We start from the raw sequence: 25,709 nt of genomic DNA on the forward strand, positions 1-25,709 counted from the left end.
CTGCCTCATTTAATTTGCTGACAACAAAAGAAAATAAGAGTGGCCTAAGGGTTAAATTTCTTCTAACAAGATGAAAATATTTTGTCAGAAATTCTGTGATCTGCTATTTAAGCTTGTAGAACACTATTAAATATGAATCCAAACAGAAAACAAAAAGTATGTACATACATACACACACTCATGCATATATATAAAATGGAAAATGTATAACATGTAATGGAAAAGAATATATACACACACACACACATATATAGCATACATATATAAAGTTTATGAATGTACGTGTGTGTGTGTGTGTGTATGTGTGTATGTCTCAATGTACGCAGGTATATATATGTAAAAAAAATAACCTGGAAATGTATGACTTTCAAATAAGAGTCCTCTGAATTTTAAAGCAATGTTTTAGAAATGTAGGCCTTAAAATGTTCTTCCAGTTAAGGAAAAATAATTTTTAGACCTTGAATCTTTATCATATTGTGTTTCCTTTTTTTATTTTCATAATTGTTCTATTTTAAGTATAATATTTGTATATATATAAAGGTTTTGATCATAGTGACTAATGTAAATAATTTCATGATTACTGTAACAGACCAAATGCATTGCTCTCATTACAGTCTTTTAATAACACAATGTGCTTTTTCCTGAATTTTCAATAAATGTGGCTATTAGGTGATGGAAATCATTTCATGCTCAACGAAAAGCAAAATACATTTAATGCTCATAGGAGTCAAAAGAACCACTGAAAATAGATCTCAATTTGCCTTTATAGCATCCATTTCTTTTTGCGAGTCAAAGAAGTCACACTGGGAGAGAAACAGGGGCTGGAAGGCTGCTCTCACGAGAGACCATTAGCCTCAGGAAATGGTAAGTGTGAGAAATATTTTCTTTTCCCTGATTCATATTCAGGTGTGACTTTCTCTCCATTTACCTTGTGAAATGCCTATGTCTACCCACATCCTATTGCTCTTTCTTATTTCTTGTAATTGAGAGACTGATAATGAAACGCTAGTATGCTACATGCTACTTGTTTAAGATTTATTAAGAAAAAAACCCTTCAGGTTGCTGTGCTGTTTTTCTTCTGAAGCATTATAATTTTCCTTTTTTTTTTTTTTTTTGTGAGGAGGACCAGCCCTGAGCTAACATCCAATGCCAATCCTCCTCTTTTTTGCTGAGGAAGACTGGCCCTGGGCTAACATCCATGCCCATCTTCCTCCACTTTATATGGGACGCCGCCACAGCATGGCTTAACAAGCGGTGCGTTAGTGCGCACCCGGGATCCGAACCGGCGAACCCCGGGCTGCCGCAGTGGAACGTGCGCACTTAACCGCTTGCGCCACCGGGCTGGCCCCTGAAGCATTATAATTTTCTTTGTGAAAAGCAAATATGGTTTTTCTTACAGGTCACTAGTTTTAAGTAACATAGTATTTAACATAATGACCTCTTCCTTATAGAATGAGGGAAAAAACCTGTTAAATCATTCCTTATTTTGAAAAGAAATGAACAGAACTTTGTTGGAACTCTTGTTTATAAGAACAGTAGGCAAAAGAATGAAGAAAGTAAATATGTTTTTCTTATCAATTTTTTGTTACACTAATCATTCAAGTGGCATTATTATAGGGAAAGTTCAATCTGCCTGTAAATATCAAATATCCAGTGAAATCATAATTATATACCATTCAGGTCTATTTAAAATATAAAGAGCTCTAGTGAGTAAACCCCAAAACAAGCTGTCATTAAACAGAATGTTCTTTATCTTTCACTTATCAGAAATCAAAGAGCTGTTTGAAACAAAATACATATATGCCTCCACCTTCAAAACAGAGTGAAAAAGGGTCTCAGATAATTTGTCCAGCAAATATTTTCTTGTGGCTGAACTGTGCTTGAGGGACTTGAACAGTACTGGCTAGTGAAAAGAAATGGCCTATTATAGAGTTACAACTGTTTCAGGATAGTTTTTCAAAACCCATTTCACTTTTTAAAAATTCCCTTTTCAGATTGATGATTCATGATAACTTGTCATTGAAAAAACTCAATGCATGGAAAATAAGAAGGTTGTTGCTTATTTGCTACATATTAGGCCAATTTACCAAAAGAAATGCATCCAAGCACACTGTCTGGTCTGATTTACTGAGTTATGATGCTTATAAAACCTATAATTCGATCTAAAGAGCCACACAGTGATGTGCATGGAGCAACTGGCTTAATCAATTACTTGGGACTAGGTCCTTGGGCAAGAGTGTTTATTGAGTTTTTTTATCTGTGACTGATGGTTTTATAGGTGCATATATGTTTCATTTAAATTTAAAAGCACTTGTCTGTATCCGCTTTACATTAGCTTTACTGTTATAAATAAATAATCCACGTCCAAACTAATATTTGTAATTATTGATATGTTTAGTGTTTACTTCTTTACTCCTAATAATTACCTTGCTTTAGAAAGATGACTTTAATCTCGCTTCCCATAACTCAAAACATCAGAGTAAAAAGGGTATTGGATTAGTTGTCAGGAAACCTGTGTTCAAGGCTAGTTTGTCATAATAACCTGTGACTCTTAATCTCTCTGGGGTCCAGTTTTCCTACCCATGGAAGCAAAGACACATCGTGTTATCTTCACTCAAAATGTAAAGCAAATACTTGAGGGTTTAGTGTTTATATTTTATCCTATTTACCAATGTGAAAACAAAATGGAGAAGATCTCTTCTTTTTCTTTTCTTTCCCCATAATTTGGTTTCTTTTAAGAAGTGCATTTGAATTCAGTTGTAAGTCTCTGAGTCCATCTGCCTTCTGTGACTCCTCCCCAAACCAAAAAAACATTCTACCTCTAACTCAGGATCACAGAGCTTGGGAATTGAAGGAATCAAAAATAAAAGTAATTTAATCATCCAAAGAAGCAAATTTAATCTATGCAGTTAGATATTACTTGAGCTAATATGCCTTTCCCTTAACTACCAGATGTTTTTCTTCATATGATTAATAAACAATGATAATAATCAATAATTATTGATCTCTATGTTGTAGGAAGTGTACTTTATCTTAGTAATAAGAAGTCGCTGAAGAAATTGATTTCTTCCTATTTAATTAACATTGTTGCAAAAAATTCAGTCATGTTTATTCAATGTTACAACTTTTTCCTTATACGCATGTCACCTCTCATTTATTTATTTGTTTTTTGTACCTTTTGACCACCTCTTATTTATTTGATTTTTTTTTTTTCCAGAGGGAGATCAGCCCTGAGCTAACATCCATGCTAATCCTCCTCTTTTTGCTGAGGAAGACCGGTTCTGAGCTAACATCTATTGCCAATCCTCCTCTTTGTTTTTTTCTTCCCCAAAGCCCCAGTAGATAGTTGTATGTCATAGTTGCACATCCTTCTAGTTGCTGTATGTGGGACACGGCCTCAGCATGGCCCGAGATGCAGTGCATCGGTGCACGCCCGGGATCCAAACCCGGGCAGCCAGTAGCGGAGCGTGCGCACCCAACCGCTAAGCCACCAGACCGGCCCTATTTGATTTTTTTGAAGCAATATATCAGTTATTTTTAAATTTAAATAATTATTTCCTCATCTTAAGCAATAATATTTGGGAAAACATTTATTAGATAGTTAAAATTTTCTAGTACACATTAACATTAATTGAAAACTATTGAGATAAAAAATGCCCACCTATTAACTATGAACAGTCTTCTGAGATGATCCAGTGGAATGTGTACCACATCATGGGAAATTTTGTAATGGGTATTTGGAAAAAAGTTTTTGATAACTTTTTTGACAATAAAAATGAGCTCTGTCACAAAGGATGAGAACTTTATGTCCTTCTAGCTTCCAGAGATTCTGTATTTTATTTTTTAACCATATTGAGAAAAAAAAAACCTCCTTTCTATGGATGTGAGACTTGGTTGGCTTTTTTTTCCTGTTTTAAGAATATATTAAAAAGATGTGACAGAAAATATTAAGTACTGAAATATTTCAATTGAAGTGAGTAGAAAAGATGAAATAAAAGTTTCAAGGAAATGGAAAAGATTTCATAGTTAGCTCAACTGGGGCATACTGAAGAGCTACATGAAGAACAAGGAGTATTTTATTCTCAAGGAGAGTGGAGTTTAGTTAACAGACAAATACCACCCACAAAAGTTACACAGCACAAAGGATACTTCCCAAGGAAGAGACTGAGTTATGATATTGTGCAAAAAAATATAACCAACATCAAAGAAAAATTTCTTGAGATAGGCTAATAATTCTAACTATATACTAAATTTCATGTTTCTAAATTTAGCTTTCAATAATATACCTTTCAATTCAAAGCAGCACCTTTAAACATCCAGATTTTTGTTTTGATATTTCAGATTTATATTAAATTTCTAATTCTAGAAGCAGTGATTTTATTTAAATGTTTTTAACAATTGAAACAATACAACATCCTCATTGAAATTTTTTTTTTGTGTGTGTGAGGAAGATCAGCCCTGAGCTAAAATCCGTGCTAATCCTCCTCTTTTTGCTGAGGAAGACCGGCTCTGAGCTAACATCTATTGCCAATCCTCCTCCTTTTTTTTTTCCCCAAAGCCCCCGTAGATAGTTGTATGTCATAGTTGCACATCCTTCTAGTTGCTGTATGTGGGACGCGGCCTCAGCATGGCCAGAGAAGCGGTGCGTCGGTGTGCGCCCTGGATCCGAACCTGGGCCGCCAGTAGCGGAGTGCGCACGCTTAACCGCTAAGCCACCGGGCCGGCCCCTCATTGAAATTTTAAATCTCCTATAATTTTTCCTACCAGACACATTTATTTAGGTTTTCTAAAAATGTAATATGTTCAGGTTCACAAATAATTTGGAATATTTGCACGCTAAAGGTGAACTTAATATGATTTTTTTGTTTCTATTATCTGTCATCACAATTGTAATGTTATCTACTTGTGAAATACAGGAAGGAAAATCTCAGTAAAATGGAGATGACCCTCCTGGCCTTTTGCTTCCTTCTGAGTTTCTATCTCATCATACTCTCTTATTATACGCATCACATCCCTAAAATATTGAAATTTCATTACTCCTCTACTACGTTCAATTTTTTGACTTGTACTTTGATAAATATCAGTTTCCTTTGCCCAAAAAGCCCGCCTTCCATTCCTTCACATATCATACTCATAGTCATTCCTCCCAATCAGTCCAAACCTTTGTAAACCTTATCCTGCTTGTGAGTGCAGGGGTTTTTGTTCGTTTTCAATATCTTCTGTTGCCATAAAATTATATTCATATTCAGAAATTGCAATTATTGTGTGTTGTGATTTTTCTGTTTGCGTTTCTGGGTCTCGCGCTTGAACCGACGAGGGTAGAGACAACACCCTGTCCGTCTTGTATCATCTGTGTCTGGCATAATTCCTGGCTCGTAATATGCGTTCATTAAACGTGTTGAAAGGATGGTCAAATAAGTCACACCTACATGATACTATAGAAAGCACTCAAGGTTTTATTCACTGAAAAGAGAAGTTAGCAGGTGGTATTGACTGAATTTTTCCTTTGCAGTTGAATATTTGGACACCACGAAGAGACTGCATTAGAGAGCAGAAGAAATTACTGGGTCCAGTAAAATGGTTTACTTTTTGGACAGATTTATCATGCAGTGCTACGGAGCGTAGGCTGGGAGCAAGAGAAGGATTGGCACAAGAAATAATGCAATTACTAAAAAATGCTGAAGAGCTGAACTTGAGCAAAGGTGGAGTTAAGGAAAATGCAAGTAGAAAACAAGTGGTAGAAAAACAAGATTTGGTGATAACTGGCTATATTCAAGATACTATATAGAGAGAGGGGTCTCAGATGATAAGGTTTATTGCTTGGGTGGCATTCATAGAAATATGAAATGCAGGAGGATGAAAAGATTTCATTTATTCTTTTTAAAGTTTGGGAGATGAGAGTGAAGAATATGATTATTTAAGTTTTAAAGATATTGTCATTGGAATATTAATGGGCGATTTAGATAGAAATATCCAGAAGACGAGAATAATGTCCAGGGATTAAGGAAGATTCCTGAACAAAAAATAAGGTCTTGGAGATCATAATCAGAAATATGGCAATTTAAAGCAATAGTTTATCAAGGAGACTGTAGAATGATAGGAGAAGTGAACAGAGAACACTACGGATAGAGAGAGAGCAATAAATTTGTACACAGGGAACTGAGAAGAAAGAATCGAAAGGAGGAGAATCCTATAAAGATGGGTATCAAAAAAGCAAAGGGAAAAGGTGCTTTCCAGAAAGGCTAATGTTAAATAGTACCAAACCCATGGAGATTACAGTAAGTGAAAACCAATTTTAGAAGTATTAGCCTATTTTATGTTATTAGTAAGTTTCACATTATGCCCTATATGACAAATTTGGTGAGCATTTCCTATATAGTGAAAAACTAAATGTAAACAGCAAAGGATTTTATACAAACACGTGCACATGTAAAAAGAACATTCATTCAAAATATGAACAAAAATTAAATAGTCACTCAACCTAGCAAGAGAAATAGAAAACATAAATTACAATGATACCAAATTCTAATGTCAATACAAAAAGAATGTTGTAACAAACTAAATGATACATTCTCATCTAGGAGTGGGGAGGACCTAATGTACTAAAGAAGCAGATGTATTTCAAGTTAATGCAGAACTTGTGGTAAGTATTTATTATGTGCTGTTTAAAAATTTAATGATCTAATAAGAGTCTCTAAAAATATGTTAATATACTTGATATAGGAAAATAAGTAGGCAAGAAAACTTTTTTACTGGAAAAAGAGTCACAATAGGAAATATGTTCTACCAAATTAAAACATGAAAAAGAATGTTGAAATTGTATGACAATTAGGTTTTAAAATAAATTAGTTAACTGATGAATTCTAGAAATAAAATAAAATCTGTATAATCATTTGGTATGTGACAAATAAGATGTGATATATTAACAATAAAATGTTAAATGTCATTATGGATAAAAAGTAAATTTGTTCCTCATACCAGACAGAACAATAAGATTCCAGATGAATTAGAGTCTTAAAATTAGAAAGAACAAACAACAATTTGAAGTATCTAATAGTACATCTAGAGAAGAATGTGCAGTACCAATAGAACTGTTAGTGGAGTACTTTATTCTTGCAATGAATTTTATTTTATTTATTTATTCAGTCATTCATTTAACAACCCTTATTGATGGCCTAATGTGTAACAGAAATTTAGTTAGGAGATGGGGGTACAATAACAAACAAAACCACAAATTTACAAAAGTTCTTTGATTTATACCTCATATCATATCAAAAGTAACTGGATCATAGACCTAAACGTAAAACTTTAAAAGTCTTCCTGAAGAAAACACAATGGAAAACTTTTGTTAACTTGAGTCATGCAAATATTTGTAAGATGTAACGCCAAAACACAACCTATAAAAAAACAACAAATTGAGGGGCCGGCCCGGTGGCGCAAGTGGTTGGGTGCGGGGGCCGGCCCGGTGGCGCAAGCGGTTGGGTGCGCGCGCTCCGCTGCAGCGGCCCGGGGTTCGCTGGTTCGGATCCCGGGCGCGCACCGACTCACTGCTTGGTAAGCCATGCTGTGGCGGCGTCCCATATAAAGTGGAGGAAGATGGGCACTGATGTTAGCCCAGGGCCGTCTTCCTCAGCAAAAAAAAAAAGAGGAGGATTGGCAGATGTTAGCTCAGGGCTGATCTCCTCACAAAAAAAAAAAAAAAAAAAAACAAATTGATAAACTGAACTTTATTAAAATTAGAAACTTCTCTTCGAAGATAATTTTAAGAGAGTAAAAAGACAGGTTATCAAGAGAATGAGAAGACAAGCCATGGACTGGGATAAAATATTTGCAAAAGCCACAGCTGATAAAGGACTATTATCCAAAATATACAAAAACTCTTAAAATTTAACAATAAGAATACAAACAACCTAATTAAAAACGGGTAAAAGACCTGAACAGATATCTCACCAAAGAAGATGTACAGATGGCAAGTAAACACGTGAAAAGATGTTCAATATCACCTACTATTAGGAATCACAAATTAAAATAATAATGAGATACTACTACACACCTATTAGGATGGCCAAACTCCAAAACAGTGAGGATACCAAATGCTACCAAGGATGTGGAACATCAGAAACTCTCATTCATTGCAGGTAAGAATGCAAAACAGTACAGCCACTTTGGAAGACAATTAAGGTTTCTTAAAAAACTAAATATAGTCTTACCGTATGATCCAGCGATTGTGCTCCTTCATATTTATTCAAATGAGTTGAAAATTTATGTCCACACAAAAACCTATGCACAAATGTTTATAGCAACTTTTATCTATAATTGCCAAAACTTGGAAGCAAATAAGATGTCCTTTAGTAGGTGAATGAATAAATAAACTGTGACACATCCAGACAATAAAATGTTATCAGTACTAAACGGGAATGAGCTATCAGGCCACGAAAAAGCATAGAGGAATCTTAAATGCATTTTCCTAAGTTAAAGAAACTAATTTGAAAGTCTATGGTGTGATTCCAAATTTGTGACATTCTGCAAAACTAAAAACTATGGAGATAGTAAGATCAGAGATTGCCAGGGGTTGGGGGGAGGAGGGGATGAATACGCAGAGCACAGAGGATTTTTTGGGCAGTGAAACTATTCCCTGCGATACTATAATGGTGGATACATGTCGTTATACTTTTGTCCAAACCCATAGAATGTACAACACCATGAGAGAACCCTAATGTAAACTATGGACTTTGGATGATAATGATGTGTCAGTTTAGGTTTGTTGATTGTAATAAATGTAGCACTCTGGTGCAGGATGTTGGTAGTACGAAAGGCTATGTGTGTGTGTGTGTGTGTGTGTATGTGTGCGTGCGTGTGTGTGAGTATATGGGGGGCATATGGGAACTAACTGTACTTTCCATTTTGCTGTAAACCTAAAAGTGCTCTAAAAAAAAACACAAGCCGTGGACTTGGAGAAAATATTTGCAAAGCATATATCTGGTAAAGGACTCGTATTCAGAATATACAAAGAATTCTGACAACTCAATTAGAAAACAAATAACCTTTGAAAAAGTGGACAGGATTAGACAGATACTTCACCAAAGAAGATAAACAGATCGTAAATAAGCATTTGAAAATATGCTTAAAGTCATTAGTCATTAGGGAAATGAATGTTAAAATCATAATGAAATACCGCTACATATCTAATAGAATGGCTACAATGAAAAAGACTGACCATACCAATGTTGGTGAGTATGAGGAGGAACTGGAACTCTCATATACTGTCTGAAGGAAGATGATCAAATCGTTCTTAAATTATTTCTACAAATATTCATATAAGAATACCCAGTTACAATTTTAGAAAAGGAGCAGAGGACTCATGACAACATAATAGAAAAACAAGTGAAATAATAGAAAATACAAAGAGATATTCAGAAGAAGCAGATAAGAGGGGTATCAGACAGAGATTTTGAAATAGCTATGCCTAATATGTTCAAGCATATAAATGCAATATTGCAATTTTCAACAGAGACATGACTACTATACACACAACTAAATGGAAATTCTATAACTGAAAACTATAATAGTGGAAATTAAGAACACAATGAATGAATTTAATAGCAAATCATACTCAGCTAAAGAGAAAAGTATTGAACTTGGAGACAGTTCAGAAGATGATGCACAAAATGAAGCAAGGAAAGACCAAAATTGGGAAATATATAAGATATGATGAGACATAAAATATAGAGTGAAAATGTCTAAGATATATGCAGTTGGGGTCCCAGAGGAAGGGAAACAAGGATGCAGCAGAAGAAATATTTGAGGATATGGTGACTGAGATAGGATTTCATCAAAGAAAGATAAAAAATTATAATGAGGGCATATAGTTTAAAGACGGCTGGGCCGGCCCCGTGACTTAGGAGTTAAGTGCACGCGCTCCGCTGCTGGCGGCAAGGGTTTGGATCCCAGGCACGCATCGACGCACCGCTTGTCAGGCCATGCTGAGGCCACGTCCCACATACAGCAACTAGAAGGATGTGCAACTATGACATACAACTATCTACTGGGGTTTTGGTGGGGGAACAAAAAAAAGGAGGAGGATTGGCAATAGATGTTAGCTCAGAGCCAGTCTTCCACAACAAAAAAAAAGAGGCGGATTAGCATGGATGTTAGCTCAGGGCTGATCTTCCTTACACACACACACAAAAATAAATAAAATAAAGATGGCTATTCAGTATGGATAAATTCAAAGAAGATCACACCTACTACATCTCAATAAAATTACTGGAAACCAAAGACAAGGAGGACATCTGCAAAGTAACGAGATAAAAAAAGACAGAGTAACTTCAAAGAGTAACAGTTATTGGAAGGTGACTTTTCAATATACAGACAAAAAATTGAAGCCAGAAGATAGCGGAAGGATGGCTTCATTTCAAAAGAAAAAAACTGATAAGCTAGGATTCTATATCTAGTATTAAAAAAAAACCTTAAAACTATTTTTCAGGAAAAATAAAACACTTCATCAGGCCAAAGGAAGACTATTTCAGGTAGAAGATCCAAGATGCACAAAAGAATGAATAAGAATAAAAATGGTAAATATACGGATATATAAAAATGAATATATATTTTAGTAATAATACCTTGTGTTTAGTATATAGAAAAAATTAAAGTATATTTTAAAAATATATACATTGCAAATTAAGGGAAATGGGCCTAAAGTCCCTGCATTGCACTGAATGAGATAAAAATGCTAATTTATATTTGAAAGTGATAAGTCAAATATGTTATTTTAGTAGAATAACCACTAAAATAATGGGGAAAAAAAAACTGTTTAGTCTTAAAACTACTTGAAGGAATAAGTGGAATAATAAATAATCCAAAAGAATGCAAGAAAGGATTAATTAAGAAATATAGAATAAATGAGACAAATAATAAGATGAAAGTTTAAACACAAATATAAAAATATTATTTTAAATGTAAAAATAACTTCTCCAAATAAGAGCAAAAAGTATCACACTGGATAAAAAACAAAAACAAAGCATAATCCAACTATAAGATGTCTCTAGTATACACATCTCTAATATAAGAACACAGAAAGGTTGAAGGAAAAAAACAAGAAAAGATAGGCCATGCAAACACTACTCCAAATAATGTTATAAATATTAATATCAAAAAAGACATTAATAAAAAAGCACTAATAGATGAAAATGGACACTTTAAGTTTCAATATATTAGGAATATTGTATCTTTAGCTTCTAAATTTGTATGCACTTATCATTTCAAAGTATATAAAGTAAATATTGACATAACTAGAAATAGATATAAACAAAAGGGCAGTCATTGTTAAATATTTATTATACCTCTCACTTCAACTAATAGAAGAGATAAAAAGTAGTAAGAATATAATCTGATTAATATACTTGACCTAATTGACAGATGTAGAACATTGCATCTTATAGCTGCAGAATATACATTGTTTTTGAATGATCAGTTTATGAAGTCGACCATGTATATGGTATAAAGTAAGTCTCAACAAATTTCAGAGGCTTGAAAATATATAAAGTATATTCTCTGACCAACACAGCAATTAAACTAAAAATCAATAAAACATAACTACAGAATTATCAAATGTTCAGAAATTAAGCCATATGCTTTTTAAAAATAAAAGCATAAATTAAAGAACACCACCATACATTAAAAAATATATTTTAATCTGGTTACAATTGAAATATTACACATCAGAACTGAAAGGATACAGCTAAAATTATGAATCTAGGAAAGTCTATAGATTAAATGCATGCATTAGAAAAGAATAAAAGCTAAAAATCAGTGTTCTAAGCTTACTTCAAAGAAGCTAGTAAAAGAACATCAAATTAGATCCAAGAAAGAATGAAGGAAACATTGAAGATAAAAACAAAATTTGCATAGAAAACCAATAAACAAGAGGGGGAAAACAAAAAGCAAAGCCAAAAGTTGTTTCTTTGGAAAGATTAATAAAATTGATACACCCTTCGAATGTGAATTGAAAAAAGGAATGGAAAGGTAAAACAATAGTATGAATCCTTAAACCACCAAAAAAAAGGATATTATGAAAAACTTTATTCCAAGCAATTTGCAAATTTAGATGAAATGGAAAAGTTTCCCCGAAATGCAACTTACTCAGACAAATGAGAAAGGAAGGAAGGAAGGGAGAGAGAATAGAAAGGTCTCTACATTAATTAAAGATAACCTAACTGTTGTCAAAGATTTTTTTCAAAGTAAATTCTAGGTCAAGCATTTTTACCAGTAAATTCTATGAACTATAAAGAAAGTCCTAATCTTTGTTAACTCTTTTAGAGATTCACAAAAAAGAAAAGCAGTTATCAACATGTGTGTGTGTTAATAAGGCAGGCAGGTATAACCTAGACAAGGACATTACATGAAGGAAAAAATGTAAGGTAATCTCATTCATGACTGAAAGAAATTTTAAAAGATTTAAAGATAAGAAATACCTTGTTCATCAATGGGAAAACTCAATATTATAAAAACGTCTATTCACTCTAAATTAATCTTTACATTCAATGCAATCTTATTCCAAATGCAATGTAATTTACTGGAAATCTACAAGCTAAATCTAAAATTTATATGAATGCATAGAAGTAAAATTAGGCAGCATAATCTTGAAGAAAAATATGAGAGGACATGTTCCACTATATATCAAAACTTACTGTAAAATTACAACAATAAAAACAGTGCCATATTTCTGTAAGAATAGTCAAATACACCAGTGGAGGTGAGCTCTATGATTTGTCTAAGTCAACTTTGTCAATTCTACCTTGCTTTTCACACCCATAAATCTTTAAGGCTATGGCACATTTTTTTAAGAGTGGAAGGGGAGGAAAAGTACCAAGATTACTCGATGCAGGGATGGCTCTCTCTATATCCTTGGTATTAATTGACAAAAGCCTTGTGGCAGAATATGGATAACAAATCTTACCAATGCAATTTTAAGGAAATAGATTTAGACCTGAAGGAATTAGCTAAGTGGATAGAAAGAGATGGTGAAACAGAAGAACAAATAACAAAAAATATTATTCCTTTGCTGTTAATATCAACTTTGATGAAAACCAGACCTTCAAAGGAGGAAATTAGAATATTGGCAGAGAATGAATTAAGATCAGATTTTCTGGTTGCTGAAAGACTTCTCACACTTCCTTGGCCACTTTAGCCCACGTATTTACTAGAAAAGTAAATCACTTGTAACCATTGATTTCCTGCAGGCCATGGAATCCAGAGGGTATTCTGTTAAAGGTCATTTTGTGAAGAAATTGCAGTGGAAGACTGACTGATCCTTGCCAGCATAAATTCTCAGAATAAACCGTAGGGGAAGAGGATCACATCACTAATACTAAATAATGCTGATTTAAAGGGATTTTTTGGGTTGTCAACTGATCCCAAGCGGCTGCAAACTCCTGTGAGCGTTCTATTGTGAGTAGTATGAAAACCAATCTGTTGCAGTGGTAAAGACAGGAGTTTGCCACACTTACCCTAAGAATATACACTGCCTTGCTCCATCTCTGACTGTCAAGTAGAATCTACTTTCTGAAGAGAAAGAAGTATCACAGATACTGACAACCCTAAATTGGCTGTATGATGGTAAGGAGACATCTAAATTAATGTTGTTGACACAGAGCATGATAGATGTTGTGATATAGCCAGCTCCCTGCTTCCCCACCAATCTTAGGATCCTTGTATAACCTTGCTAATAAATACCAAGAAAATATTCAAGAGGCAGTTTACTAGTTTAGTTACTTTGCCTGAAAAAAAGTGGAGAGGGGGGTAATGGGAATAATTACTATTTAGCTGGTGGAGATGTTAGATGACTATGGAAAAATATAATAAAAAGAGAAAAAATAATTGGATTACCAATAGAAAACACATTATCAAAATTTGAGACATAAGAAGTTTCTTCCAACTCTAGCTGTGCTAGTCAGCTCTAGCGGCCATAACAAATTCCATAAACAGGGTAGCTTAGGCAACATTTATTTCTCACAGTTCTGGAGGCTGGAAGGTCCAAGGTCAAGGTTCTTTGTAAGGACTTTCTTTCTGGTTTGCAACCAGCTTCTTGTTGTTGTATCCTTAGATAGTGGAGAGAGAGAGAGGAAGCAAGCTCTTCTGTCTTTTCTTAAAAGGACACTAATCCCAACATGAGGGCCCCACCCTTACATCCTAATTACCTCCCAAAGACACTACTTCCAAATACCATCACATTGGGTCTTAGAGTTTCAACATATGAATTTTAGGGGGACACAAACATTTAGTCCATAGTATTCTACCCATGGGCCCCCAAATGATGCACTCACCTTTCTTAAAGTGCCCCATCAAATCCACTCCGTATAACCAAGCTTGTATGCATTTAAATCCTATTTTAAGTGTTGTGATTTAGAACAAAAAAATACTTGACCATGGTGCTGAATTTACTCTCTGAAAAAGAAGTAGAATGTAAAAATGATTGACAGAAGGGTTATGATCTGTTCACCCAACCCAAAGTAGGGGATCCAAGGCCTTACATAATTACATGGGTGAGATGGTCTAGTGGTAGTGTGCAAAATTTCTTGGCATTACTAGTAGGCAGTAATCCCACAGGAGAGGGAGAGAACATTCTTACAGGTCTAGATGTGAAACCTAGAGGGCACATAGAGAGTGAAGTGTACATAGGTTATAACTAAGCTACAGATTAGAAAATGTGACTGGAGTATATATTCCAAGGGTCTGTTGCCCTATTTGAATGTGAAATTGGAATTGATATTATGTGTGAAAGGGATGTTATCTTGTTTTAATTGGACAAGCTAAATGGGAACCTTTGTATTGTCCAAGCACTTTTCTGTAGGAAAATAAAGAAATATAGAATTCTGAAAGTATGAGACCATCGGATCTTGTTAAGGAAATGATTGAAGTGGGAGCATTAAATCTTGCTCACTCATGGAATATGACGATAGTCATTTGAGGATATAACAAAGTGGTTCTCCTCATTACTTAAACCATAATCAATACACTCATAAAGACTCTTCAAGAAGTGTAACTGGCCAAAGGTGACTGGTATGCCACAATAGACTTGGCTAATGCCTTCTTTTTCGTACCTATTTGGAATCCAATATGACACTATTTGCATTTTCGTGAAATGATATATACTGAATATCATTCATATATACTGAATATTTTTGGTTTTTCTATAGGGATCTTTAAATTTGCTAGCATATGTCATAAATTTAGTGTAGTGGCATCTGAACTTGACAACCACTGGGAGTAAGTTGCTTCCTTGCATTGATATCATGATAATTGTCTCCTTGGAGGAAGGAGTGCAGGAGAATTTAAGTCTTCCATGTTGACAAGTAGTGGCTGACTGATAAATACAGCTGAACTATATGGCTGGACCAGTGTGTTAAATTTTGAAGAATTATACTGCCTAGAGAAATCAGAGATATTCCTTAAACTGTGAGAAATAAATGGCTATCTTTACTGACCCTGTCACTAAACAGGAAGCCCAAAGACAGGTGGATCTTTTGGGTTTTTGTGAAATCACCTTCCCCACTTAAGGATTTGGTTAGTCCCAATTCACAAAGATGCCTGAAAGAAATTGAATTTGAATGGAGCTCTGAGCAAAAACAAGCACTAAAAGACCCACTCGAACCTTTTAACTTGATTGCCAGCTTGCTTAGTAGTGTCTGCAAGTAGGATGTGCTGACTGGAGCCTTGGCAGAAAATGAATATTGTACTCAGCAGATATCACTGGGGATTGGGACTCAAAAGATGTAGAAACTCTTTTCAGACCTTTTCAAAGACAATTGCCAGCTTGTTACTGGGAGCATTGGTGAAAAGTGACCCTAACAATGAATGACAACAGATAAAGCTGGGACCAGAAATGCCTTTCATGTCTTGGGTAATGTCAGAGAAGGATAGAGAAGGAGTAGTTCAGCAGAAGTCACTGATCAAATGGAAATATTATATTCAACAGCATGTGACAAGAAGAAACTCAGGAGATGTAGCAACATATGTGAAGAGCTTGCCTCATTCGCTCCAAGGCCAATGACAGAGCTCTCTGTGGATCTCCCTACCTCTCCACCTCCCTGTTACCTCTTGCTCTATGCACTGATGTCAAAAAAATAGTTTGCTTGGTTCACTGACGGGAGTTCCTAAATCTAGAATGGAATTGCAATTGGAAATTGGTCACAATACATCCTACAGACGGTAAAGTTCTGGTGAAAAAGGAAAGAGTAAAACCGCAAAATAAGCAGAACTGAGAGCTGTTTATTGAGGAATAGACAGAAGGAAGAAATAGAGTTGGAAGAAGTAGAAGAGTAAAGTATTTGGATATGAACATATTATTGTGCTAGAGTCAACGGCATTTCCATGTGGTCCTAGAAAACTGAACAATAACCACAGCTCTCTTCTCCATGTGGAATACTTAGTTTTCAAAGTTTCTATGAGACTTCAAAAGAGGCAGAATTAAGGTGGGTTGAATAGATGCCCACTGATGCCCACCGAAAAAACAGGGACAGGAGTGCTAGGGCAGATGCCTTAGTTAGAGCTGCCCCCTGGGTTAATGAAATAAGTTGGCGTGGGGGTGCCAGGCCACGCCCAATTGGACCAAGGAAAATACATTCCTTTCTTATTTAACTGAGCCAATAACGTGGGAAGGACCTCTACTCAGTGCCAATTGGGGAAATAATTTACTTGAAGATGGACATACACAGAATTACTGAGTTGGCACTGGACTCCTATAGGAGGGCTATAAATAGGTATTGACCAGAAGTGATACTATACTATTCTAGGCCTTGCTGATTCTGAAAAAGAAACAATTGAAAAGAATACAGGGAAAGCTTAGAAACAACAAGCAATTGATCATTTTGGTCCACATGATTACATTTCCTCTGAGAAAGTTTTACACTTCACTGCCACTAATGTTTGAAAATGGAGTAGGAAACATAATGTTAACACAGACATATCACATACCATCTAACCCTCAGAACAGTATTCTTACTGGAAATTAGAATCAGCAATTAAAATATCTGCTACTTAAAACTTAGGATGGAAATTTTGATGTGGTAAAGCTGTGAAGCAACATAATATCTCAAACACGATTGAGGAGTTTTAAATTTGTACAACCATTTTAAAAAATCTGCTTCTGGTTTTTAACTAAAGCTAAATATAGGCATATTCTCTGAGTTGGCTGTTTTATTCCGATAGAAGTCATGTGTACATGCATAACTTGACATATTCAGGAAGGATCATCACAACATTATTCATAATAGTTCAAAACTGGAAACATTGGAGATTTCCACTAGCAGTAAAATGGATAAATAAATTGTTATGTGTATATATAACTGAATTCAATAAAATATTGAACAATGACTTAACTGTAACTCTTTAGGACAAAATGGATGTCTCACAAACATAATATTGAGTGAAGGAAGCCTGAAACAAAATAACACATATTGTATGATCTCCACATAAATAAAATTCAGAAAGAGACAAATCAAAGTTATATTGTTACAATTCAGGATAGGGTTTAACTTGGGATGGACTCAATAGGTATAATTAGACAGTGCCTGAATGGACACTTAGATGCTAATATATTCCATCTCTCATCCAATTTTACGTACCTGATGAGTGGCAGACCAATTATTTGGACTTAGGTCAACTAATTATAAAATCTACATTTTATCCACTACACAACAATGTTTCCACATTAAAAATCCTTCTATCATTAAATCAGTCAGTTTCATGTTTCAACATTGCCATATATCCGTAACACAAGTGATCTAGTCTGAGGTTTTATAACACTTTAGAATATCTATGTATTTCCCGGCGGCTGGCCACACATCTCTCCATGCAGCCTCTCCGCATAGCTAACTTGATCTTCCTCACATTATGGCAGTCTTAGAAATAAGTGCTGTGCTGGGCTTTTGTAGTGCTACATTTTTAAAAATTTTGCAAAAATTCTATCCTGATTGAATTTACCTTTTAGTTCTCATTCTGCAGTGAATGATAATCCAATATTTTCTGCTATGTGCTTCACCTGTCGCTGGTCAACATATTTCTCTTTCCAAATTTTGTTAGCAAAACAAAAATATATTCCAGCTATCTATTTCTGTTTAACAAATCATTCTAAAATGTAATAGTATAAAGCAAAAATATATTATCTTCTCTCATGATTTTGTGGTTTGACTGGGTTCAGCTGAGCTGTGTTTTTGCTGGGGGGGGGGTCTCTCCTGTTTTCAGACAAAAGTTGGGTGGGGTTGAAGTAATCTGAATGTTTAATTAGATAATTGGGTTTGGCAAAATGATTTCTTCTCTTGTAGGTCTGGTGACTGGGCTGGGATATCTGGGACAATTAACAGTGGCCTTTCATCTCTCCATGGCTCTCCACATAGCTAACTTGAGCTTTCTCACATCATGGCAGTCCTAGAATAAGGAGACTTCTTACATCTTGGTCAGCTTCCCTGAGAACAAGTATTCCAAGAGACCTCAGCAGAATCTTCAACACTTCCTTTAACCTAACTCCAGTCATAAAGGGTTGCTTCTATTACATTTATTCTGGGCCAACCCAGACTTAAAGAGAAGGAACGCTTAAACAAAGATGTGAATCTATACATTACACAAAGATGTTCATTGGGGGTTGATCTTTGGAGACTAGCTCTCACAGTATACCTTCTGGTCTGCAACAATTCACATCCCTCCTACATGCAAGTGGGAGTTTGAAGACCCCTGAAATCTCCTCCTATTAGGGCATGAAGCTCAGGATTTAAGTCTAGAATGTTATTAACCAAATAACATGCAGGCATGGAAGAGTTTCCTCAGGTAGAGTTCCCTGAATTCAATTTTTCTCATCTAAGACCTGGGAAGTAAGGGGACAGGTTGTCTAAAACCCACATGCCCAACATACAATGATGATACATGGATAAGATTGTTGGAATAAACGTTCCTGTGCAAAAGTGGTGGGAGTGGGGTGGAAGCACATAGCATTTGCTGCGCACAGCAAATCTAAAACCCAATCAGAGATATGTCAACAGTTCATTAGTGAGGGCCCAGTTCTAAATCCTGAGAATGATTTTCTGTTTCTCAACTCAGCTCTCCTGGCTTTTGTTTCAACCCTCTGATTCATCCCTTATTTTGCTTAAGAATTTGCAGCCTCTTCCTGCTCAGAGAAGGTTGGTATTCCAAAGGCCCCTTTTCCTTTTGTTCTACCTCTGACCTGTTTTAGTCCAAGATGCTGGTGCTTCCACCAATATGATTCTTCTAAAAACTCTATGGATTTCCTCTGAATCTTATTCAGGTTTACTTCATTAGACAAATGTCATACCCACAAATATCCTCAGTAAAGGCCTTTGTCTATCTGGATCCTGTTAAGAGGCTTCTTTGTTACAATATCTTTCATATTCTTGGAAGCTCTATTGTTTAATAAGAGAGATTCTATGATGCATATTTTTAAGGTTTCTAGAAGGAAGAAGACATCAGTGAAAATGGTGGAATAGAGACCACTATAAATTCTTGTTCATTTTTTGAAAGCAAATATAGGCTATTGTTTAAGTGTGTGACTGCCTGAAGCAGTAGATAACAACTGAGCCAAACAATGAGTTAACCAAAAAGCTTAAAAGGAAAACTTTGGCAACAAGATGTCCATAGGGAGCTTTGAGAAGCTCTAATATATTCCTGGGAATCTGGAAGGCCACATGCATGTATTAGGCAGTACACACACCCAGTGCAGTGCATAGTGCACATGTTCGGCTAAGACCTAAATAGGCCCTGTGCTCTTATCTCTGAATGACCTCACAGAATGAGCAGGAAGTGAGGATAAGTCAGAGTTGTAGACTGATTTACTGAGTGTTGAAGGCATTCCCCTGCATGTTCTCAGAGCTCCTCAGCAAAGACTGGGAGACTAATTGGTTCTGGTCATTTAAGGAAATCTCTGTTCAATCATTAGCTGACCATTAAGTTAACCATCAGAGAATTCAGTGACCATGTATGACAAAGAATAAAGACTTCACAGATTTAATTCAGAAAAGTCACTAAACAAATAAACAAACAAACAACTACTACAATAAACAGCAGCAACACCACCCCTGGGGAATGGGGAGAATCTGATTTCTCACTTAGTCATGGTGTATAAATCTTTAAACATGTTGCTGGATTCTCATTGCTAGCATTTTCTTGATGATGTTTGCATCTATATTCATATGGGATGTTGGTCTGTAGTTTCTTGTAATATTTTTGTCTGGTTTTGGTATAAGTATAATATTGACCTCATAGAAAGAGTTGGGAAGTGTATATTTATCTTTTCCTTTTTAGAAAAATTTTTGATAAATTCCACTCCTAGGTATATACCCAGGAGAAATGAGAACTTATATCCATGCAAAAACTTGTACAGGAATGTTCATAGCAACACCATTCACAATAGCCCAAAGGTAGAAACAATACAAATGACATCAACTAATGAATGGATAAACAAAATATCTTACATCCCTATAATGTAATATTATTTCAGCCATGAAAAGGAATGAAGTACTGATGTGCGCCAAAACACAGATGAACACTGGAAATATTATGCTAAGGGAAAGAAGCCAGACACAAAAGGCCACATATTATATGATTTAATTTATATGAAATGTCCAGAATAGGCAAATATATACAGAAACCAACCAGATTAGTCGTTGCCAAAGAATAGTTTAGAGGGGTGAGGAGTGACTACTGATGGGTATGGGATTTCTTTTTGTGGTAATGAAAATGTTCTGGAATTAAATAATGAAGATGGTTATATAACCTTGTGAATATACTAAACCTCTGAACTATATACTTTAAAATGTTGATTTTGAGCCAGCTCTGATTGCCTAGTGGTTAAAGTTCAACATGCTCCAGTTTGGCGGCCCAGGTTCAGTTCTCAGGTGCAGAACCTTACCACTCATCTGTCAGTAGCCATGCTGTGGTGGTGGCTCACATAGAAGAACTAGAAGGACTTACAAGTAGAATATACAACTATGTACTGGGGCTTTAGGGAGGGTGGGTTTGAGGGGAAGATGGGCAACAGATGTTAGCTCAGGGAAAATCTTTTCCAGCAAAAAGATCATCTTTGACCTTTCTGAAAGTAGTAATGAAAGTGGACCTGAAGGCATTCCTTAGTTTGAAAATATTTTGCGAGGAGAGCCTGGTGAAGAAAAACAATTTTATTTTTCAGTTTAGGAAATCATATTTCTTTATATTCACTTTAAATTCTTTTCAAAATTGAACATTTCATTACGTATTTAGTTCATCATTCCTTTTTAATATTTTACCATAGTCCTGTGAAACTCCAGATATTACATTCTACATTTTCCTGGGAAATTTCCATAGACTGGTCCATGAATTTATTTGATACCTTTTAAATTTCATGTTATTATAAGTGACAGTGTTGCCAAACTTTCTGCCGTTACACAGAAAGTGTTATTCTTCAGTCTCCCCTGGCATTGTCTTATCTGTCCTTCAAGCTCTAAAGAACCATCTCCTCAGGCTCATCCAGTTTACACTAAAAGCCATCTTGAGTCTCTTCCAAGTCATGCCCACTGCTCAGTTTAAAAGTCAATGCTAAATATCTTAGGTTTTTTATTCACTGACTGCCCATGTCTTGGTACCAAATTTTATTTTGGTTATCTATTACTGTATAAAAACATGCCTAAAGCTTAAAACACCAAACAACAATTTTGGATGTCAGGAATTCATCTAGGACTTGGCTGGGTGAATCTCTTATTCTACACATCAACAGATATCATTTACTGGTACTTTTTAGTCTGGTCTGCAGGGTCCATGATGGCAGAAAGGCTTGACTGGCTGGGCCTCTCTTTGTATATGAGCCTCCCCACGTGCTAGCTTGGGCTTCCTCAGCGTGACTAATCACGTAGTAATCAGATTTTTTCATGGAAGCTGGCCCTGAATAGTATTCTAAGACACTAAAGCAGAAACCTCAGTATATTTTTCTGCCTTGGCCTCACAGGTCACATGTTATCACATCTAACACATTACATTCTTTACAAGAAAACCACAGGACAAACCCAGATTTAAGAGTTAATGATCAAAAAAGGCTGTGAATACTTGGGGATATATTTCAGTTGGGGGAGGTGAGCAGTTTTGTAGAGACTAGCAACCATAGAATTTTTTCACAGAAGTTTATTTATATTTACAATTTCATGTTTTTATCCTATGAATATATATGCACAGGGACATATAACTTTCTAGAATTAAATTCTCAGCTTCCTTTATACTTGGCAGCTGACCCTCCTTGGGTTCCTTTGGACAATCTATGTACTACCCAATTTCTTCATATTTCTGGTGTGATAGGGATTAATCAAAGAATAAAGTAATCCAAATGTCATTTATCCCAGTTCAAGGCTATTGGTTCTCTGTAACACCCAAGAAACAAATCCTTTTTTTAGATCAGCCTCCAGGAAAAAAATATTAGCTTGCTTAACTTACAAAATCCTACAAGATACATACAATCCATTTGAAAGATTCCATTTCACATCAACTTTAAGTGTAGCAGTTTTTTTTGTTGTTGTAAATAGTGTAACAAAAGTATAATTTGAATATAACATATTGAATCAACAGGCCTTGTTCATTGTAGTTTTGGACAAAAGAGAACACATTATGTCATCACTTAAAAAAAGGTCACTTGTCTTACAGGGTGATTTTCTGTTGTTTGGACATTTTCTTATTTTCAAGCATTGTCACATCTGACCTTTAGCTTAGAGGTAACTTTTGGCCTTTTGCTGCTACTATTTCCCTAAATACCTTTAAAAATAAAGTAGACGCATATTGCAGAAGCTGCTGTATTTAGAGAAGTGTAGCAATAGAAATGCAATGTAAAAAATACAGGAGAAAGAAAAATAGACGATTACGTGCTGTTATACTTTCTAAATCATCCTGGATGGCGGAAAGAATGAAAACAAAACTTACTGAATGTTTCCTCCTGATCCTTATTTGTGGTCATAATTTCATGGGTTCTTTTTTTTGTATATGAATTGTAGTGTTTTAAAAAACCTTGATAGGGAAAGAAAGCTGGGAGGCAAATCTATGTGTGAGTAGTTACTATTGCATGCAAATAGTAACTCTTGCTGCACAAGCGTGGAGTCTCCTCAAAAGTCTCGATAGACGTGTTTCACAAATCTCAATTTTCATAAAAGGGAGGAAAGCAGTGACTAACATTTATTAAGGGACAGATGTCGGCACAAATATTAGACACAAGACTAAGTAGATAAAATGGGTCTTAATATGTAGATTGTTTTTGAGCCACTAAAAATCTTTATGAATCTGATATTGAGAAGCTTGACCTCTGAATAAACAAACAAATAAACAAAAAAGAGCTAGATGTGAGAAAGAAAATATATGGGTTATGGAAGTTCTGGTCTGAGAATATTACTACTAAAGTTAAAAGAAAACACAAGCAGTAGTTGCATCTTCATTTACATCTATTATCTTCAAATCATTGTATCTTCACTTTGCTGTATAACAAATTGCCCCAAAACTTAGTGTATTAAACAATCAATGTCTATTATCTCATACTTTCTATGAGCCAGAACTTTAGGGCTGGGTTAGCTGGGTGGTTCTAGCTCAGGATCTCTCAGGGAATTATAATCGAGATGCTGGTCAGGGCTGCAGTCATCTGAAGACTTGACTGGAGCTGAGGATCTACTCTCAAGCTCCCTCACATGGTTGCTGGCAGAGGTCTAGCTTCCTCACCACATGGGCCTCTCTGTGACGTAACACGGCACCTGGCTTTCTCCATTGTCCAGGAGGAGGGAGGGAGAGAGAGAGAGAACACACAACAGTGAAGCTGCAATGTCTTTTATAACCTAATTCTGAAGTGACATACCATCATTTTTGCCATTTTATGTTGGTGACACACACAGACCAACCATGACACAATGTGGGAGAAAACTATAGAAGCTACAAACAAGAGGAGGAGAGTGGGTCTTTGGGAGTCATCTTGAGGTTAGCTACCACAATCCCAAAGAGATATTTAAAGCAGAATACACCTATTTCAATCTTCCTAAAATCTCTATTTTATTCAGTTTCTCTTTCTATAAATATGATAACTAATTTAAAAATATGTTGTGATGATAGACATAAATGGAATGTACGAATATTTTATAGGTATATATAATGCATATATATGTGTGTGTGTTTGTCTGCTATCCTATTTTCGTTATGTATTTTCCTGTTTTTCTTTTGTTTAGAAAAAGAGAAAAAGAAAGGAAGTTCTTGCCATGTAAATTTTTACATTCCAATAGGAAAACATAAACTATTAGTTGGTCAATACTTACATTTACTGAAAATTATTCCTTAAAATTAGACAATTCTTTACAAACGATATTATATATTTATATTACTTTCTGAGTAGATTGAAGTGATAAATGGTGGCTTGAAATTTCCCTGGCATACATAAAAATATCCTAGTAAAATATCATTGCAAATAGCATACGTTTTCATATAAGTGGTAATGTTTTCATATTAAACCAAACAGTGATTATTAATAGGATATTCATGTCCCGTTAATGTTGGACAATTAACATGTCCTGTTAACATGGACAATCAGATATGTGTAATTTTCAAGCTCTGTTCAACAATTAACTATTTAATAGTTCCTCTTAATTCAAAAATCTCATGGAGATAAATACAATGTTTTCTCTGAGGGATGATAGTGTGCAATTTTGTTGAATTGTAGGGTATGACAAATTAATTTTAAGCTAGCATATGTCTGAGCTGATTAGCTTCTACATTATATCATTGCATTTTAAACATTTTAATTAACCATAAAGTGCTAATAACTCACAGATCCCCTTAATTTTGAGATAATTTACACAGGTGGCATTGAAAAAATATCTTAAAGCATGTTTTCTTTTTCATGAAACTGGTTCTTGGGCAATTTTTTTTGTCGTTGTTGCAAATTATATAGAAATAGTTTAAATCTTTACTTAAATTCTAGCATGTTCTTTGGATAAATACCCAGCAGTGGAATAGCTGGATTCAAGGAACTTGAAAACACCAATGCGTAAAGATACATGCACCCCTGTGTTCATTGCAGCGTTATTCACAATAGCCAAGACTTGGAAGCAACCTAAGTGCCCATCAAGGGACGAATGGATAAAGAAGATGTGGTATATATACACAATGGAATACTACTCAGCCATAAGAAATGATGAAATCCTGCCATTTGTGACAACATGGATGCACATCGAGGGTATTATGCAAAGTGAAATGAGTCAGAGGGAGAAGGTCAAATACCGTATGATTTCCTTCATTAAGTAGTAGATGATAACAACAATAAACAAACACATAGAGACAGAGATTGGATTGGTGGTTACAAGAGGGGAAGGGGGGAGGGAGGAGGGCGAAAGGGATAATTCAGCACGTGTATGTGGTGAGGGGTTGTAATTAGTATTTGGGTGGTGAACATGATGTAATCTATGCAGAAATAGAAGTATAATGATATACACCTGAAATTTATACAATGTTATAAACCAATGTTACTGCAATAAACAAAAAATTAAAAAAAGAATTCTAGCAGGAAGTTATGCCTTAAATCTTAACTACGTTAAGTATTATTTAGCTTTCATCACACATATTGTCATACCCTTCCTCAAATTTGACAAGACTCGTTTAAGTTTTAACTGGGATTACGTGTTCCCTGTCATTACTAGAAGAATGATTGCTGAAATAGA

The 25,709-nt window shown here is 35.2% G+C and overlaps 1 long non-coding RNA gene across 1 annotated transcript; it reads left to right on the top strand.

Annotated features, from left to right (window-relative positions):
* Positions 1-704: 704 nt before the first annotated feature.
* Positions 705-13,749, top strand: LOC131400517 (uncharacterized). Its single transcript, XR_009217457.1, has 3 exons — positions 705-864; positions 6,582-6,643; positions 13,242-13,749. It is a non-coding gene; the product is annotated as an uncharacterized LOC131400517 (long non-coding RNA).
* Positions 13,750-25,709: the final 11,960 nt, after the last annotated feature.

Source organism: Diceros bicornis, chromosome 1 (genome assembly GCF_020826845.1).
Source record: "Diceros bicornis minor isolate mBicDic1 chromosome 1, mDicBic1.mat.cur, whole genome shotgun sequence".
NCBI classification, from domain to species: domain Eukaryota; kingdom Metazoa; phylum Chordata; class Mammalia; order Perissodactyla; family Rhinocerotidae; genus Diceros; species Diceros bicornis.